Source organism: Corvus moneduloides, chromosome Z, assembly GCF_009650955.1.
Source record: "Corvus moneduloides isolate bCorMon1 chromosome Z, bCorMon1.pri, whole genome shotgun sequence".
Taxonomy (NCBI): Eukaryota; Metazoa; Chordata; class Aves; order Passeriformes; family Corvidae; genus Corvus; species Corvus moneduloides.
The window spans coordinates 30,891,244-30,898,431 of record NC_045511.1 but is presented as its reverse complement, the minus strand read 5'-3'; positions in this window follow the sequence as shown (position 1 = coordinate 30,898,431).

The window sequence follows — 7,188 nt, the reverse complement described above, 5'->3', positions numbered from 1 at the left end:
GCCTTAGATTCCTGCAGCACACTTTCATTGCAAACTCCATCCTTGAGGAGACTGTGTGGGAGCAGGTTACCTGGGCCAACATTTAAATTCAACTCCCAAAACCAGACTGTACTGGCCCTGCACCAACCTCTCCTCATCACAGAAGGACAAATACATAGAATGACAAAGGCTAATCTTCACACTGACAACATCAAGGACACTGCTTTAATGAAAGCAAAAGATAAATACTAGATTTTGCTCTCATCCAGGTCAATGTCTATGACCTTCTCTGTATCTGCCTTCCTGCAGACACACTGCTGCAACTGACAGCCCATCTAAACTCCTTGTGCAGGCAAGACTTTGGCCCAGCTGAGTGAGGCCATCTGTCATATCCCAGAGTCAGGCAGTACTGGGTCATACATCCACACCACAAGCATGCTACACCTGGGTCCAGGTACAGAGCAGAGATTCCTGTGTAGGGGATGTGTTTGTGGACACGTAGTGAAGCAAGCAGTTTTCTCCTTGTGTTGTCTCTTTCAGGAGTGTGTTTAGATGCTATTTTTCATTTGTCCAAACATCTCTTCTGACAGGTTTCCTGGAGAGGATGATGCACCAGGAAGGTCCCACAGATGATTCTAAATGCTAGGACACCACAACATGAAGGCAGTGCTTTATGATAAGCACATGCCTTTTCCTTTGATCTTCATTGTGACTTCCATTTCAAAGCCTCAAATCAAATAGATGATTGAAATAGCAATTAAAAAGCAAGACTTGGTCCTTCTCACATTCACAGCTGTGCAAATCTGGTGGAATTCCGGTGCAATTATTCCTATTTAATTGCTGTGGAAATGAACTAAGAATTAAGTCTACTGTATCTATGCCTTTTGTAACTGCAAAAAAAGCAGTCTAACACTTCCAGACGTTTTTATGATGAAGTCTTTAACAAAACTACAAAATCACAGCAAATGGAAACTGTGAAACCCACAACAAAGTTTCAGATCAGAGAGCATTCCAACATCAAGTGATAAAATTGTAGTTTTCAAGTGGCTGATATAGGTGCCACTTATGCTTAAAATAGGAAGACCTGGCAGCACTGCATATATATTTTAAACACATAAAATTCCAGTTCTAAGCAAGTTTTGAGGTGTAGGAGGGAGAAATAATTTTGCATTTTTATATCAGACTTGTCCAAATTTCTAGGGTTTTAGCCTAATCATTTCTCAACAGAAAATATTTGTTGATTATTTGGCAATAGCAGCACATTTCTTCCACTTTTTCTTTTTTTACTTTTCTGTCTGTATAGTGACATGTACATGCATTTTAAATTATGCTTTTCTGTGCAAGGAAAGATTCCCAAGGCAGTTTCTACTATAAATAGACAATGACTGTATTTATCCCTTGTGTGGAGGTGGCAGTTCATAAACATACATGTGTGCTGAATTTGAACTGTGCAACAAGATTGTCCAAGAACTTAAAAATTAGCAAATACTACAATTTTGGGGTTTTTTCCAATTCAAGTTATAAAAACTACTACTACTATATTTAATATTCAGCATGGATTTAAAGAAAGAAAAAGACAAAGGGAAAATATAATGCTTTTGAAACAATGTCATTGAAGTTTAAATTCTGTGCACTTTAGCTAGATATCAGTATATGGAAAGGAAAATCCAACCAGCTTGTCTCCAAAGACCCAGAAGTAACTGGAGACTGCACTGAGATGGAGCAGCTGGGAAACAAGAAAAACAACATGAGTAAGGATGTTTAAAAAAATTAAATGTGTCACTGCCAACATCTCTGTAATTTTCTTTCTAAGAGTTTAACATAAGATTATGGCACTTAGGGACATGGTATAGTGGTGACCTTGGCAGTGCTGGGTTAATAGCTGAACTTGATGATCTGAAAGGTCTTCTCCAACCTAAAATATTCTATGATTCTATGATTTTATGATCACATTGAAGTTACACCAGCCTTTCAGCCAGATTGTTTGTGTGTTATACACAAGCGAGAAAACAGTGGAGGTCTTCAGAAGAACCATCAGTGATTTAATTCAAGGAAAATCTACTTCGTGCTTCAGTGCAAGGCAGGCATAAGGAGCAGGTCAAGGACTTCCCTCCTCTGTGTTCCTAACATTCAGTCATAGCAAGCTCTCAGCAGCTCTGGTTAGTGTTGAAACTCAGACTGTACTTCTGAACTGCAGACAAAACACAGTTTTCAAGAGACCTAGTGCATGAGGAGACCAAGAGCTCCCTAAGGCTGGATGAGTACCCCAGGTCAAGGATGAGCAAGACTCCTGTGCAACCACATGTGTTCACTTTGCTAACACTCACGCACATTAAAGATGACATATTTTTAATTTTCAAACAGAAATCCTGAATCTGATCAACACCACAATTTTTTGCACCAAAAGAGAAACTGCTAATGTGAGCTAAATAATAGATGTTAATAAATTATGAAAATGAAATGTTGCCATTTCAATCAAGAGTCACAACAGGCACATCTCTATTTTCACAGCAATAATAGATTTTCATGGTGATATAAGTGGTTTGCTTCAAAGACGTGATTGTGCATTTTAAGAGTAGGTAGGTCAGATCTGCAGAGAGCAAGGGAATGGTAAGCCTGAGTCAGAAATGGCTTTTCTTGAGAAGGAAGACTCTGATTTAAAGTCAAAGTAAATGCTGAAGAGAATCTAAACAATTGTGGCAACTTGGCTTATTTGTCAGGAAAATTATAAAAGAGAAAAGTACTGGAACTTGGTAGAGCAGATTGTACCTGACTGGGAGGTATTTGCTTGCAGACTTGCCATGGAACAGCTCTTACATAAACAAGAGATCTCCTGTCAACATGTGTGTAGCAAAGCCCATACCTATTAAGCAAATAACATGTGTTTCTAACTAGGTGTTGGTACTTGAAAGTAAAAATGAAGCTCACACATTTCCACAAGATTTCTGTCAAGACATGAACTTTTTAACTGAAAGATACATTGCAATTTATACTACATCTGCATTCAGATAGGCATACGGGAAGTTGGTGAGCAGTGCAAGGAGTTATAGAATTTGGCATTCTTCTTGAGCGATGCATAGGAGTTATGTCTTTTGCTCTTGCAAAAATACTGACTGTTTTGTTAAATCACGCCAGTTATTTCAAATGCCCCTCCAAATCTTTGGTTCTTCTTGTGCCCATTATATATTTATATTGCAAGCTGTTGAGAGATGTGATGAACGTCATCCACTAACCACAGACTCTCCCTGCTGACTGGATGATCTTCAGCGGCAGGTAGTTCAGGAAGGAGCTTGCCGCTTTGTCTTGTTTTGTGTGTGTTTACAGACTCTCAGTACATCCATGACTTAAGTTACATTATTTCAACCAGTTCAGCTAAGTGCACTGAATTGCCAGTTCTAGTCAAATTTTTCCAGGAAATGCAAAGCACAGTTGCCAGTCCATTCAAATTCTTGATTTTGTAAAATGCTTTCAGGTGTGGGGACAGCAGCCAAAGTGGTGCTCCTGCTGTTAATGAGATACCACCTGCAGAAAGCAGTAGTTCTGAAACTTTGTCCCTGGAAGAGCTTTTGGGCAATTAGTTCTTTACCTGGTCTCAAAAAACAAACCAGCTTTGATCAAGACAAAACTGGAACAAAATACCTTTAGTAAGATCTCTTCCTAACTGATAAATTTAAAATGGAAAGATGGAGCCAGAGGTCCACAAACCCCTCGCTGCTTATGGTGGGGCGTGCATTCACTGCCCAGGGCCTTCAACATAGGCTCATGCTAAACAAACATAGTATACTTCACATACACGGGAAGCATTCTTGGGTGGGATCTCTCACAGACTGAGACATTTAGAAAGGAGGGGATAGCTTTTTTTCATCTTTCCTTATAAATAGTGTGCTGTCCAGACACACAGTTTCAGGACATAGCACAACCCATCTTTCTGTCCTTCTAAGAAGGGAAAGACACAAACACCCCCTTGACCCTTGTATCCTGCCCCCACTCTCCCCAAAAGGGAGGTAGCATTCTACTTTTTTGGAAGGACTAATTAGTAGGGAGGCAAGTTTCTGTCTGAGGGTGCAGCTGCTTAGGGAAGGGCAAATGCAGCAAAACTCTACTCTTAAGGTTGTGTGGGCTGGTCCTTGCTAGAGATGTAGCAAAAGGAGTGAATGTCAACACTATCCATGCCCAAACTGACCCTGTGTTTGTGTGTGAATAACATAATGTTATTGCCTTGATACACCAAAAATGGTCCAAAGTCTCATTGTCAAAGGACTCCGTGAGGCTGGTCCAGCTCCCTGAAGGGCAGTGCCTTCCAAGGTACAATAAAACCTTTGCTCAAGGGTTAGGCAATCCTTGCAGAGATAAGAGATAGCAGCCGAGTGAAGCACTGGGAGCTGGATGTCAACCAACCATGCAGAGAGCTAAATACAAAGGATTTTTACTGGACCCAGCTTTCCTACAGTTCTACATTATTGGTGAACAGACATTCCTTTTCTGTTTCTGCAATGTGGGCACCTCTGGGGCTTCCTGGAAGGGCTTCAGGCCCCTCCGTGGACTTGGAGCCTCATCAGTCCTGGTTCTGCTGCTGGCATCCCAGTGTAAGCATGGAACCCCCCTGAATATCAGGTGACAGAATTTAAGGATGGTGCCTGTCTGAAATTACATGAATCACAATGTCTCTGCCCAGTGTTTGTTGTCATACATGGCTGTTACTTCAGGGATGTTCTTGCTTTGAGACCCAGTGTTTAAGTGATGTCCCAAAGGACACTTCCCTGTGCCAGTCAGAGTGCAAGGACTCAGATCCCAAATTTGCTCACAGCTCTTCTTTTATAGAGGCAGATGAGTAAAACAAATGAGGCAGTTTACTTTCTTTCATTTCTTTGTACTTACAAACTCGTGCAGTAAAACATAGGTGTATTTTTCTGAGGCCAGCACATTAGTTTTGTGTGGAAATACATTCTTTCTGCCTTGCTCTGCTGTTATCAGCAGACTAATTTCAAGGAAGAGCAGGAGTACCTCTCCTTCCTCAAAGTGGGTCAGCTCTGGACATTACGCTGTACTCACTGCAAACTATTCTTTCTAGGTCTTTTCAATTTGTGAAATTCCTATGTAAGGAAAGGATAGACAAGCACTTTATCACATCATAATAATTGGCTTATCCCAAGCCACCTGGCAGACCAAAAATCATATAGATGATGTAATGCATGATGGCAGGAGAACATGCAAGAATTATTTACCATCTCTTCCCTATGCTTACTTCAGCTTTAGAGGATTCATCCTAATTATTTCACATATTCATAGGGTTTTCTAAAGGAATATTTGCTAGTATTTCAGAGTGATGCATGCTAAAACAATTCACTTTGAATGAACAAGTCTATGAACTGTCTGTAAATATATTAAACCAACTTGCTTATACTAGAAATAGTCCATTATGAGTGGGTATCTTTTCATGTGCACAGCTGGGAAAAAATGGAAGCCTGATATTTATAGAAGCAGAAGTTCAACACTCACATCTTCAAGATGAGTTTAGCATATCATTTCAAACAAAGTAAAATGGTGACAGAGAGGAATTAAGATTCCACACAGTATCCCATGCAATTCCTTAAACTTCCTGCCTTGTTTTCAGAAGGGAGTCTAGTGAATGGTTTGAATGACAGAAGGGAAAAGGTTGATCCCTCTGGAAGACCATTTGGGAAGACCCCCCACCCATGTTCCCTGTGCAGACGGAAGGAGAAATCCAAAGGCACTCTTGATACCTTTTCCTGTCATGCCTGTGGACAGCAGGACATGTCCATCATACCCACAGCTTACCTTTGGATATGATAATTCATTCTGTGGGGAGACTGAAGGCAACATGGTGCAGTTACAAGGGAAAATTGTGTTCTTCTGCCATTTGCACACACAGTGGCTTCAGAAACTGCAGCTACAGGTGTGGCAGATGGCTGCTTTCTCAGCACCTCATGCTGAGCACTGAGGAACAGCCATATGAGATTGCTGCAGCTTACTGTCAGGGATCTGGAAAGCAAAAATTTCCAAGTTTACTGTTGACAGACAGTCCAGCTTGCCTTGGATTTTCATTGCGACAGCTGTCACTGCTGTAAGAGGTGAAGCAAAGTGCAAGGCTTTGCACTGTGACATTCTCGGATAATCTGCCTAGCACAAGGGTCATCCCAACCACTTGCAGTGAGATGGGTTTAAGTATTAAAGCATGGCATTTACTACCCCTGTGCTCTCACCACTCACCACAGTCTTTAGCTGCAACAGCTACAGATGATAAAATTGTATACAATTTACCTCTATTTGCATGATCAGTACCAGTAATAACATCTTTATGCTGTTATTCATTCAAATATTTTGAAATGTGTTATACATCACTGCTATATAGAAATTTATCACACAGAAATGAGTTTTTATGGTATGAATCTGTCTACATGGAGAAGAGTGAATGCTCTATACAATGTCTTCAAAAGAAAGCATTAAAAGTTCTTTAGACAGATAAAGACATCATCTTTTAAAATAGTGACAAATGATGTTATGTGTTTCAAAATATTCTTTCTTCACATTTTCTTAGTCTTCTGTCATCCCAGATATATAGCTCACTACCTCTATACAATAGCAAATATCCTTGGGAGACTTTCTTGGAGGATCTGCAGGACATTCAGGGATCAGGGTGCGATACAAATCTTCCATCAATAGAAAACTGTATTCAATTTGAAGACTTCTTTCTCACAGTGTCTGGCATGCATTTCTGAACAGGTAAAACGTGTCTTAATGCTAATTAGGAAGCCGCTTTGCTGTATGATGTCTGGTACACACTGGTCTAGAGCAATGGTGGAGAATATCCACTCCCAATCATCTAAGCCAAACCAAAAAAAAGAAAGATCACATAGTTAAGAGCTGACTGTTAGTCAGAAGCGGTGCAAGATGACCTGGAGATCTTCCTCTCTCTCCATGGCTTACATGAGCTAATGTAATTGGAGCTGCCATTCACCGAGTCATGTTTTTGAGCTATGATTCATTTCCCTGTATCCAGTGGTGGCATTAATGTTGATGCAAACAAAAACTGCCCAGGCCTGAATTAGAATTAGAATTTAGAATTTGGATATCTGGTATGAGGGACATTAAATCAGGAACACTATTGGACATCTGTCTTCTAGCCAGGAAAGTGCAGAAGACTTGGTACTCCTTAGTCACAAAGGATTTTTAAGTTACCAAAGACCA